Below are 12,887 nucleotides of genomic sequence, written 5' to 3' on the forward strand. Positions count from 1 at the left end.
TGACTTATATTTTTCCTGGTAGCACTTAGTAATAAACACAAGAAAAAATAAGTATATATGCAACATGTTACTCCAAATTTCTTCACCCCAAATCTTGCTGTTTCTATATCTGTAACATCTCTTACATCCCTCAACTTCTCACTACTTACACGGTCACTATCTTAACTCATATCCTTATCATCTCTGATCTGGACTATTCCAATAGCCTCCTAATTGGTCTTCCTGTCCTGATTCAAATCTCCTCCCATTCCAATTCATCTTCTACATAGCTGTCAAAGTATTCTTCAAATGCTGATCTGACCATATCCTTCCCCTCCTCAATAATCTCCAGTGGTTCCCCATTGCCTCTAGGTTAAAATGCAAATTCCTTTGTATGACATTTAAAGTTCTTCACAACCTGGTCCCAACCCACATTTCAAGCCTCATTATACATTATTCCCCTTCCAACCTTCTCCAACTCAGTGAAACTGGCCTTCTTGCTCTTCCTTTCATAGGATACTCCTACATTGACATTTTTAGGCTAGCTCTCATGCTTGTAATGAATCTCCATCTCACTTTATAGATTTTATTACTTCCTTTAAAACTCATATCAAGCATCATCTTCTTCCACATAAAGCCCTTCCTCCCCTTGTTCCTCCTAGCTCCTTTTGCACCCCAGAACTATCTTGTGTTTGCTTTTTCATTTTCCCTGCTGATAGTCATTTATCTTCTCTTACTTAACAAAATGCAAACTCCTTGAGATAAGAAAATGATTTTGTTTTGTTTTTGTATACCCAGAGACCAGCATAGTGCCTGCTACAAAGTAGATGTGTATTAAATTCTTGTCATTTACTCAAAACTGCCATATGGAAAGAGAGTTTAGATTTGTTCTTAGTTCCAGATGGTAGAACAAAGAACAAAGGGTAGAAGTTGTAAAGACTAATATCCTAATGATTAGAACTAACCAGATGCAGAGGAATTGCCAAAGGAAGTAATGGGCTTCCCCTCATTCAAGGTCTTCAAGAAAAGGCTATAGGATGACTGTCAGATATTATATAAAAGGGATTCTTATTCAGTTAGCATTTGGATAAGATGTCCTCTGAGGTTCCTTTTAACCACAAATTTTAATTCTATTATTCAAGATATCTTTATAACACATACAGAAAAATCTAAATACATAAAATGCTTATTTTTAGGCTATAGACTGCAATTGGACAGTCAACACATTGAGTTGGGCCATCAATACATATATCTGGGAGAGGTGCTGTAGATGGACAATGAGTTGGTTCCCCCAATTGAATAGGGAGAAGAGAACAGATTTGATTGTAAATGAGAAATTATGCGATGCTCTCAATAATCAACCTGACAGAAGAAAAATGCATGTTTTTAAAACAAATGTTTTCCTGGTGATGAAAGATGGTTAAAGGTTTTGGCACACCACAATCTCTGAAGAAGCAAAGTTACAAATAACCCAATGAACAACACAGAGTGATAGAGTGGATGCAAGAACACTCCAGAATATTTTCAGTGATGCAAACATACAAGAAATTGAAATAACATTAAAGAAGTGTGTGATGAGAAAAGGAGGGAGGCCAGTTATATTGAGAGAGTGAAGTATAGCACATGGACAGTCAACGAACTACACTGACTGCACTCACACTGAACTACACTCATAAAATGTAAAAAGCAGGTACAGGATGTTAGGCAAATTACTTCTAGAGAGTGGATGGGAGAAAATTGATAAGAATTACACAGGATCATGGAGACTGGATTCACTCTAGGGACAACCTGGGCCTGAAGAGATGAGTCATGCTTTTCTCAAATTCTCTGGCTCATTAGAGCCCTACTTCCCACCCCCTTCCAATGCTGGAGTAGAACTCCAGAGAAAATATCCAAAGTTTAGTTATAGCTTATGTTGAGTGTCTCCCTAAAGTATTGACAGTGTCACTTCTAGATAAAGGTTCTCACACACTTCTGTTATGTAGTCCTGGCATTTTATACTAAAAATGGAGGAATGACTGAAAGTATAGCATATCCTAGGTGCCAAAGGAGAATACCTCTCACCTGGATTATTGATATCCCTCTTCCTCTTGTTAAGCCTGGCCAGGTGTATCATGCACCCTTTAGAGATCTTCTTTGTCTTCTGATCTTTTGGGTGACAGGAATCTTTGATTTCTCATGTCTTCCTCTTTGTACTTTCCTCTTGCTTTTAAAAAGTTGGGTTTTCCCCTTATGAGGTAAAATTTGCCTGTAATAAAAGGTCTATTGCTTCTAAAAAAAGAAATTCAATGTACTAATTAGACACCAGGTATGTAACAGCTATTTATTTCCTCCAGCACAAAATAATATTTATAACAGAAAAAAAAGAACCATACAGGGTAAGAAGGTACATAAGTATTTTGATTTATACTAAAGGATAAAACCCTCATTTATAGGACCACAAATCCAGCTAAGTATTAATGTATAAAGTGTTCTCTTGCTATACCCTCACTTGTCTTTAACATTGATCTTTTTACCCCCTTTAAAAGTTTTATTTACATTTTTAACAAGCCAGATGCTTTTTAAGAATTGTTAATTTCATGTTTGGGTTTCTTATTATCCATTAAAAATAACAAATAAACAACTGGAACTATAAAGGTGCCCTCTCTCATTATAGTGGATAGCATAAATTATTATGCTGTTAGACAGTGAACCTTATAGAATGACACAAAAAAAGGAACAGCAAGGAAAACAAGTAGCGATCAATTGTAATCATCCACTTTGCACCTATTTTAAATGAGTTTGAGCCTCTAGTCCCTGAGTGTACTGAAAATATTTTGAAATTGTAATCATGAAATTTCTGTTGTAAATTTTTAAAAGTCATGGTGAATATGAAAGGTTCTAGGAAATTCAGAATGATTTTTTTATATAGAGGAAAAGTTGCATTTAAAAAAACCGCAGGGGAAAAGTTGCATTTGAAAAACCATAAACCTGCGAGCCAAACATTGATCGCTAACACAATTCTAGACTAAATTATTAAACATATAATTTAAGAACATTTAAGGTAAATAGACATGGTTATTAAGATTCAATATCAGTTCATTAACCTTTTTTGATAGAGTTAAACTGGGCGAAATGAATGCTAGAGAGAATACATTTGAATTCCAGCTTGGAATATAACAAAATCTTGTATGATACCTTTATGGATAAGAGTGAAAAGCGGCCTAGGTAATAGTATATCTCAACAGCAGGCAGGGACATTAGGCATTCAGACCTCGGGGCAACCACAACATGGGAGATTACCATGTTCAAGGGTAGTCACCATTAAAGTCATTTGTGAATCTCACTCAAGTGATTTTCATATGTTTTAGCTATGTAAGAGCTGTGGTGATTGAAACTGATCTCTATTCTATTGGGAAAGAATGAGAAGCAGTTCAAATATAGAGGAAATAAGTTGTTGCTGCCATCAATCATCATCATCATTATCATCACTTACCTTTATAATGTGATCTAATCTTTAGGAAGCACTTTACATTCATTATCTCATTTGATCCTTACAACAACCATGTGAAGTAAATAATACAAAGATTACTAACCTCATTTTATAGATTAGGAAACAGGAACTCAGTTAAATGATCTGACCATGGTCACATAATTAATAAGCATCAGAGGCAGAATTAGAACTCTATTCTCTCTTATAAAACCAATATAGCCATAGTGGTCTTGGTTGTGCTGGGATTCCTTCATCCACAAATAAGTATAGGTTGGCTCTCTGAAGGGTCCACAGTTCCAACAGCTACCCAGGATGTTTTTTCTTTCTCTTGTTTGGGTTCCCTGAGAGAAGTTACCTCTGAAATGGAGCAAATCCCATTAAAATGAGTGATATAGAAAGTATGATGGTGTACTCAATGGTGGGGACATTGATAATTTGCCTTTAGGCCCAGCAACCTGCTGAGTGAAAGAGGCCTCTGCTCTTTCCTGAAAGTAGCACCCTTTGCAGAAGCCTTGGGCTCTGAAAATACATTTAAGAGGATTTGTAACTAGTTGACCAAATGTATTTAAAGAGTGCTGATTAATAGTTTGATGTTAACCATCTCTACATTTTCACTGGCTGCCCCCAGGTCTGGAATACACTCCCCCATCACCATTGCTTCTTGGAATTCTTTCAAATAAGGGTCACTTTCTATATGAAGCTTTTCTTTTTTATCTTTCAAATTATTATTGCTTTGTTTGTTTGATTGTCTCATTCTAATCACCCCCCCACCTAAATAACTTGCATGTGTTATGTATATTTTTGTGTATATTTATACATATATGCATATTGTATCTCCCAACAAAATATTTATCAAGGACAGAAGCTGTTTTATTTAAGTCTGTATTGTGCCTGACACATAACAGACATTTAATTTTTTTTTTGCTTGCTTATATACTTGGATGGACTGTTTACATGTGCTGAAAACTCAATGTTTTGATCTTTTATCATTCTGTATTTTTTTTACTGTCTTTTACAGAAGGCATGACTATTATAGATGATATTGAGTTGAAAACAATATCCAAGATACTAGATGATGGAATTAAATTTCAAAGATATCTAAATAGACTAGATTGATTGACCAAAGTGAACTCAGCTAAGTTAAAAACAAAAACATTAATTGCCTACAATGTACCAATAACTATGCAAGACAGTGACAAAACACAGACAAAATGAAAAGGTCCCAGCTCTTAAGGAATTTACATTCTTCCAGGGGAATACAATGCAAAAACCAGAAAGTAAATACAAAAATTAAATTAAATACATATACAGAAAGTCTTTGGTTTAAGTTTAAAAAGGATGAGAGATCTGACTTAATAATGGTTTATGTGGGTGGAAAAAAACTTGGGGTTTTAATTGACCACAAACTCATTATTAGCCAACAGTTCATGCGACTGGGAGTCAAGAATCCTCAGTTCTAATTCTAGCTCCACCATTTACCAGCCATTTGCTAGACACATTATTTAGCCTTTCTAGGTCTTAGATTTTCCATGTGCAAAAAAACTATGTAATCTGTAAGGTCTTCTGGCTACATTTTATGATTCTATAACTCTTTTGACAATGTTACATGGCTGTCCCCAAAACTCATGCAATTTTAGCTTGCCTTAAGAGTTCAGAATCAGGAAGGTAATAGCTTCCATTTTACTCTACCCTGGTAAGACCACATCTGTACTATTATGTCTATTTCTGGGTATGACATTTTAAGAGTGAAATTAACAACTGGAGTGGGTCCCAAGGAAAACTGCCAAGATAGTAGTTGGTTTGGAAACTGCTTCTTATAAAGAATAGTTGAAGGAACTAGGGATGTTCAGTCTGGAAAATAGAAAGCTTAAGGGAAACATGACTGCTGTCCTTAAATATTTAGAGATTCAAGTGGAAGAGGGATTAAATGTGTTCCGTATTGGTAAAGAGAATTGAACATGGACCATTGAGTAGAAGTTAATGGGAGACAGACTTAAGCTGAACATTAAGAAGAAGTTTCAGAGCTTTTCCAGAAATGGAATTGGCTGCCTCTTCTCCTCCTTCTTCCCTATCCCTGGAAATTTTCAAGCAGAGGTTAGATAAAAGTCTGTCAGGGGTCTTTTGGGAAAGATTGTTGAAGTGGGATATTGGATTCAGTTTCTAAGTTTCCAAATTGAAGCTTCTGTATTCTCTAACATAGGTTGTAAATGTTTTTAATTTCTTCTCAAGTATTTTCCATGAAGAAAAAAAAGTGTCATGTTTTTCAGCGACTTTTTTTTCCTTCTAATTATAGCACAATATAATACTAGTTCTATTGCATATGTCAGAGTCATGTGGTCAAGATGGCATAAAGAACTGTCTAGTCTCAAGAAGAAACTATTCTTTACCAAGAAACTAGGGCAGCTAGGTAGACTAGTGGGTAAGGGCCTAGGCCTGGAGACAGGAAGACCATGTTCAAATGCAAGTTCAGACACTTATTAGCTGTATGACCCTGAGTAAGTCACTTAATCTCTATCTCAGTTTCCTCATCTACAGTGGGCTAATAAGAGTACCTACCTCCCAGGGTTGTTGTTAGGATCAAATGATTGTAAAGCACTTAGCACAGTGCCTTGTGCATAGTAAGCACTATATAAATATTAGCTATTATTATTAAGAAACAATTCTTTACCAACAGAAACGAATCTGAGCTCCAAAATAACGAGCTCCTGTAGGAATATGTAATAAAAATTATAAACTAAGTATAATATACTCTTCCTTCTCTTATTATAGATTTTCAAATTTATACACTGAACTGAAGCAAGGATTCTAGATTGTATGTCCCATTGTACTAAATATACTAGGCTGTGCGTCTCGTGAGTAAAGTTAATAGAAGCAACAAATTAGTTTTCTAATTCAGTGACTTAAAACAGAATGGAGGCATGACAATGATTAATTGGTCCACTAAACTTTAAGGACATTGCTGGAAAATGACTGTGATTTATACATCAAACTGGTATCACTAACATTTTTAACAAGCCAGGATCTTTTCTCATGTTGTTAGCATCATGTTTGTTCTTATTTGGTGCTACTTAAACAAAAAGGAATGAAACAGTAAAGGTATGACCCTCCCCAACTCTATTTTATACAAAAGAAGATGAAAATGAATCACTAGGCTCTCAGAAACAGTGGAGTACCCAGAAGGCAACAAGAAGGGAACAGCAGTGTAGACTACAAGTGATAAATTACAATTGGCCAGCATTCACAACTAAATCAACAATGGCATGATAAATGAAACTCTACAGGAAATCTTAGAATGAAAACAAAATGCCTTTGCAAGTTTTTGTCATGGACTATTTTAGTAAGCACAAATGCTCAGCATGAGAAAGGCCTAATATAGTGTACCTTCTAAATTGCTGTTCAAGCAATTTACAACTCAAACTTGGACTAATTTCTTCAAAAAGAAAATAACTAATAACCCATAGATTGATTTTTTTTGTGGTTCTATTATAAAGCATTATCATTTGCTTTTTCAAGGATATTTATTTTAGCCTTTGGACTATGAGCAGCATCAGGGAACAATGGAAAGAGGACTAGATTTGGCATCAAGAGATTTGGATTCCAATCCCAACTCCCACATTTACTACCTGTGTGATCTTAAACAAGTGACTCTAGAGATGGTGCTCTGAAAAACACATGTGCTACATAGTAATAGAGAACTTCAATACATATTGAGGTAGCGGCAATTGTTTAGGGAAGGAAAAATACCTTCTTCTTTCATCCCACCCAGTGCATGGGGCAAAATGCTATACACCTTCATAGTTTGAAAGTGACATTCAGAGATGTTAATTGACTTACCTACAATACACAACATATAAATGTGCTATCCGCATGTCCTCTACCTCTAAGTAACATGTCCTTTCTAGTACCTCATGATGGTTTATGAAGATAGGTAGACTGCGTGGTGTAGAAAATAGGGCTACATTTGAATCTAGCTCTACTAGTTATTAGTTGTATAATCTGGGGCAAATCACTTAGCCTCTATAAAGCTCAATTTCCTCATCTATAACAGAGATGAACTAGATCAGCTATAATGTCCCTTTCAATTCTAGATTTATATTCCTATTGTAAATGAGGTGGCTGGACTTGATTACTTTCCAAGTAGTGATTGAATCCTAAAGCTGTGATCCTATTGGAATGATACCAAAATAGTTTGTAACAATCCTGACAGTAAGGATGTTGTCTTATTTATCCTAGTATGTCTCACAATGTCTCTATATAGCCTGATTGCTAACATATAGTTTAATAGGTTATTTATTAAATTAATCAATAGGTGAATATATGAATTCTTATCCTTCTTAACCCCTCTGTAGCCTTTGATATTGAAAATTGCCCTCTTCTCCTTGATACTCTATTCTCTCTATGGTTATCAGACACAACTTTCTGCTGATTCTCCTCTTACCTATTTGATCATGCCTTCTTAATCTCGTTTGTTGAATCATCATCCAAGTCATGCCTCCTGACCATGAGTGTCCCATAGGACTCTGTCTTGGGCTCTCTTCTCCCTTTTTCCACACTTCACTTGTTGATTTCATCAACCCCCATGAATTCAGTTATCATCTCTATGCTGATGATTCTCAAATCTATTTATCCACCCTGAATCTTTCTGTTGAGTTCCAGTCCCACATCTCCAACTGTCTATTGGATATTTTGAATTCAAGATGTCCAAAACTGAGCTCATTATCTTTCCTCCAAAACCCTCCTCTCTTCCTAACTTTCCCATTATGTTAACGGTTCTACCACCCTCCTGATTACCCAGGCTCACAATCTAGGTGTCACCTTCAACTCCTCTCTCTCACTCCTTATATCTAATCTGTTGCCAAAAGCTATTGATTTTACCTTCATAACATCTCAATGTTGGCCCTACTCAAGTCAATTCTCAGACATCTTAAAGTGTAGGTCTGACTATGTCACCCCACCCCAACTCAAAAAATTCCAGGAGTTACCTATCACTTCCAGATTAATTATGAAATCCCTATCTGGCCTTAAATTTTTTTATAACTGGCTCCCCACATCTTTCCAGTCTTCTTCCAACTTCAATCCCCCCATAATACTTTATGATCCAATGCCACTTCCCTGCTTCCTTCTCCTCAAACAAGACATTCCAACTTTCACTGACAGTTACAAATGCTTAGAATATTCTCCCTCCTTATTTCTACCTCCTGGCTTCCTCAAGTCTCAGATGAAGTTTCACTTTTTATCAAAAGACTTTGCTGATTCTCTTTAATTCTACTACTGCCCCTCTGTTGATTATTTCCAATTTATCCCATATATGGCTTGTTTGTACATAATTATTTGCACATTGTCTCCTTTATTAGATTGGGAGCTCCTTGAGAATAAAGGTTGTCTTTTGCCTTTCTTTCTATTCCCAGAACTTAGCACAGTGTCAGACACATATTAGGGGCTAAATAAATGTTTATTGACTGACAGACTAATATGAAGAGACAAATGAGTTGCACTATGTCATCTTTTGGCCCTTTACTGTCCCTGTTTCCCACATCTCCCAAAAACTGACTTTCCTAGGGACAGAATGGGATATAGGCTCATCCACAAAGCAAAGTGGTACAACCACAACATCAGCCATTGCCTATAAGGCTTAAAACAAATTCATATATACATACATTTGTGCATACACCAGCAGATTCTTTTGGATTTGGGGTACTTTCCCAGTTATAGAAGCTCACAACTCTCAAGGACACCTGTGACTCTATTCAGATGGCTCAGGATATGCAGTCATCAGAAAGATGAACTTGTTGAGTGATTCTATAAAGTGCCAACAATTATACATTGCCTAGGTCTTCACCTTTCCTTACTATCTTCCTCTTCTGTGGCTTTCTTTCCTTCTGTTTATTTGAACTCTTGTCCCACTCATTTTTTGCTTCTATCATCATATTCAGTATTCTATCATCCCCTTTTCTTTTCCTTTTCCATTCAATCAACTTATCTTTGCTGTCCAATTGAATCTTTTAATAATGAATGAATAAAACAACTGAAAGATAAAACAAAAGCAAAAATTGTGTTTGTTGTTGTATTTTCATAAATATTGAGCTACAACCCAACAGTCATGTTAAAATAAATTAAATAATTCTGACCTCTGGGAAACTGGGAAACTAACAAATATTCCCATGATAAAGGACAATATGCCAAATTATATGAGAAATAATGATGTGCATTTGAATTTGTATGAACAAAGAGGAAGATCATCAAACTCATGAGAACACTGATTTGTTTCTTAATTAGCTAAAGAAATGTCAGGAAAAAAATGAAGGAGACTATGCATAACAAAATTTGAAAGCTACCACACATAGTGGAGGTGATTGGTGGATTCTGGTTCTAGGATATAAGAGCAATTTTCCTTGATAATTTCTTGAAATATGATGTCCAGGATCTATTTTTGATCTTGGTTTTCAGATTGTCCAATAGTTCTTAAGTTATCTCTCATTGATCTATTTTCCAGGTCAGTTTTTTTTTCCAATGGAATATTTCACATTTTCATCTATTTTTTAATTGTTTGGTTTTGTTTGATTTTTATTGATGTCTCATGGAGTCATTAGCTTCCAGTTGCCCAATTCTAATTTTTAAGGAATTATTTTCTTCAATTAGCTTTTGTAGCTCTTTTTCCCCATTTGACCAATTCTACATTTTAATGAGTTGTTTTCTTCAGAGGATTTTTGTACATCTTTTTTTTTCCATTTTTTGTGCTTCCTTTACTAAGCTGTTGACTCTTTTTTCATGATTCTCTTGCATCACTCTTGTTTCTTTTTCCAATTTTTCTTCTACATCTCTTTTTTTAATTTTTAAAATCTTTTTTTTTTTGAGCTCTGAGTTCTTTTTGGTTCTGAGACTAATTCACTATTTTTTGAGATTTCACATTTAGACATTTTGATATTGTTGTTCTCTTTTAAGTTTGTGTTTTTATATTTTCCTGTCATTATAATAACATTGTATGGTTGGGTTATATATTTGTTTTTGTCTTCTGCTCACTTTTCCAGCCTATTTTGTGACTTTTAAGTTATAGTTGGGCTCTGTTTCTGTTTTGGAGGGGACACTGCCCCAAGCTTCTTGGGAGGGGCTGTAGGGCCTCCTGACTGGGCTTCATTGGGAGCCCCAGGACCTCATCCACTGGGCTACACTGGGGCTCAGGGGCCATTGGGCCTTGCCACTTGGTGGCAGCAGGGGCTTTGCAGTAGGCTGTCCTGGGGCTCAGGGCCTGGCTGCTGGTTTGCCCAGATGCTGCATGCATTGGAGTATGTTCCCCTTGTTACCCAGTGTAACAGATGATTCCTGCCAACATTCTAAATTGTCTGGGGTTGGAAAATTGTCTCACCTTGTCCTTTTGTTGGTTGTGTCACTCCAGAATTCATTTTGAGGCATTGTTTTATAGTTGTTTGGAGGTGAATTTAATTGAGTTTGGGGGAGTTCCTTCCTTACTTCACCATCTTGGCTCCATCCCCAAAATATAATTCCTTAAAAATTAGAATTGGGCAACTTGAAGCTAATGACTCCATGAGACATTAATAAACAATAAAACAAAGTCAAAAAATAAAAAAAAGAAGAAAATGTGAAATATCTCCTCAGAAAAGTAACTGACCTGAAAAATAGAAGGGAAAGATAATTTAGGATTATTAGACTACCTGAAAGCCATGATAACAAAAAAAAAACCTAGCATAGACATCATATTTCAAGCAATTATCAAAAAAAAACTGCCCCAATATCTTGAATGCAGAGAATAAAATAGAAATTGAAAAGATCCACTGATCACCTCCTGAAAGAGATCCAAAAATGAAAACTCCCAGAAATACTATAGCCAAATTCCAACATTTCTAGATCAAGGAGAAAATGCTTCAAGCAGTCAGAAAGAAACAATTTAAATATCAAGGAGCTATAGTTAGATCATACAAGAGTTAGCACTTCCGCATTAAAGGAGTAGAAGGCTTAGAATATAACATTCCAAATGGCAAAGGTGCTAGGATTACAACCAAAAATACCCCCCCCCCCAGCAAAATGGGGGGGGGGGAATGGGTGTTTGATGAAAGAGAGGACTTTTAAGCATTTCAGATGAAAAGACCAGAGCTGAATAGAAAGCTTGACATTCATACAGATTCAAGAAAAGCATAAAAAGGTAAATATGAAAAAGTAATTATAAAAAGCTCAATAAAGTTAAACTATTTACATTCCTACATGGGAAGATAATAAATGTAACTTCTAAAAATTTTATCATTAGTAAGGCAGTTAGAAGGAGTATACATGGACGGAGAACATGGGTATGAGGTTATCTCCAAAAAAAAAATGATATCATTGTGCCATCTGTGAAGAGAGATAATTTTTCTCCTCTGCTGATATGTATACTTTTGATTTTGTTTTGTCTTATTGCTATATCTAGAATAGGAAGCAGTGTGGTATAGTAGAAAGAGCATTGGTTCAGCAATTACAGGACTCAGGTTGAAATACCATACCCAATACATAACAACTCTAATGCATTTGACAAAATATTAAACTTCCTTGAACTTCAGTTTCTTCATTTATAAAATAAGGAATTAGAACTAGTTGGTCCTTCTAGCTCTACGTTGATGATCCCTATGACCTCATAATTACTTCAAATATTGGGAGAAGGTACATTCTGTTTGTGCCTATCTGTATTGAGAGAACTAATGGATTTTTCTTCATTGCAAATTATGCTAGATCTCAATTTTAGATATATGCTTTTTACCATAATAAAGAAAGATCCTTCCACATTTATACTTTTATGGTTGGAGATATAAATGAGTGCTATATTTTGTCTATTTTTTTCCTGCATCTATTGAAATGGTCATGTGTTTTTTAAGTTATTTTTGTTGCTTGTGTGATTGATCATACTAATTACTTCTCTAATGTTTAACCATTGTTCTATCCCTGAGATGAATGCATTTTGATCATAATGAATTATTTTCTAAATATATTGCTATAGTCTACTTGTGAGAATTTATTTTAACATGTTTCCTCAATACTAATTACTAAAATTAAAGATGAAATTTAATAAGGATTTAATACTTCTTCTGGGCTACCTCCTCCCTTCTACCTGCTTCATTAGATTAGATCCCCAGTGAGATGACTGTTGAAGGGTTAAGTTTCATTCTGAATCCATATTCTTAAGACTAGAGCTCATAATACCCCACCCCCATTGGTGTATTTATCCTTACTATAGTCATCTGAAAGATTTGAAGGGTTCAAAGCAAAGGCATTTACTGATATAGTATGATAAGAACAGTAGCAATACATCTTCCCATTAACTTATGACATACTTTCTCAGAAATACACAAAGCATCAGTGATAAAACATGGACGCCCATAGATCTCACAAGCAGAGAGGTAAACAAATTGGGAACATGTATATGTCAAGGTATGTACATGTTTACTGATAA

General features: G+C 35.4%; 1 long non-coding RNA gene across 1 annotated transcript in view; it reads right to left on the reverse strand.

Annotated features, from left to right (window-relative positions):
- Positions 1-2,144, reverse strand: part of LOC114033084 — a 40,071-nt gene extending 37,927 nt beyond the window's left edge. Inside the window, exon 1 of the long non-coding RNA XR_003567918.1 lies at positions 2,044-2,144. This is a non-coding gene — a long non-coding RNA (uncharacterized LOC114033084). The remainder of the gene's footprint in view (positions 1-2,043) is intronic.
- Between the last annotated feature and the right edge of the window lie 10,743 nt (positions 2,145-12,887).

Source organism: Vombatus ursinus, unplaced genomic scaffold (genome assembly GCF_900497805.2).
Source record: "Vombatus ursinus unplaced genomic scaffold, bare-nosed wombat genome assembly UNPS02006779.1, whole genome shotgun sequence".
In the NCBI taxonomy this organism is placed as follows: domain Eukaryota; kingdom Metazoa; phylum Chordata; class Mammalia; order Diprotodontia; family Vombatidae; genus Vombatus; species Vombatus ursinus.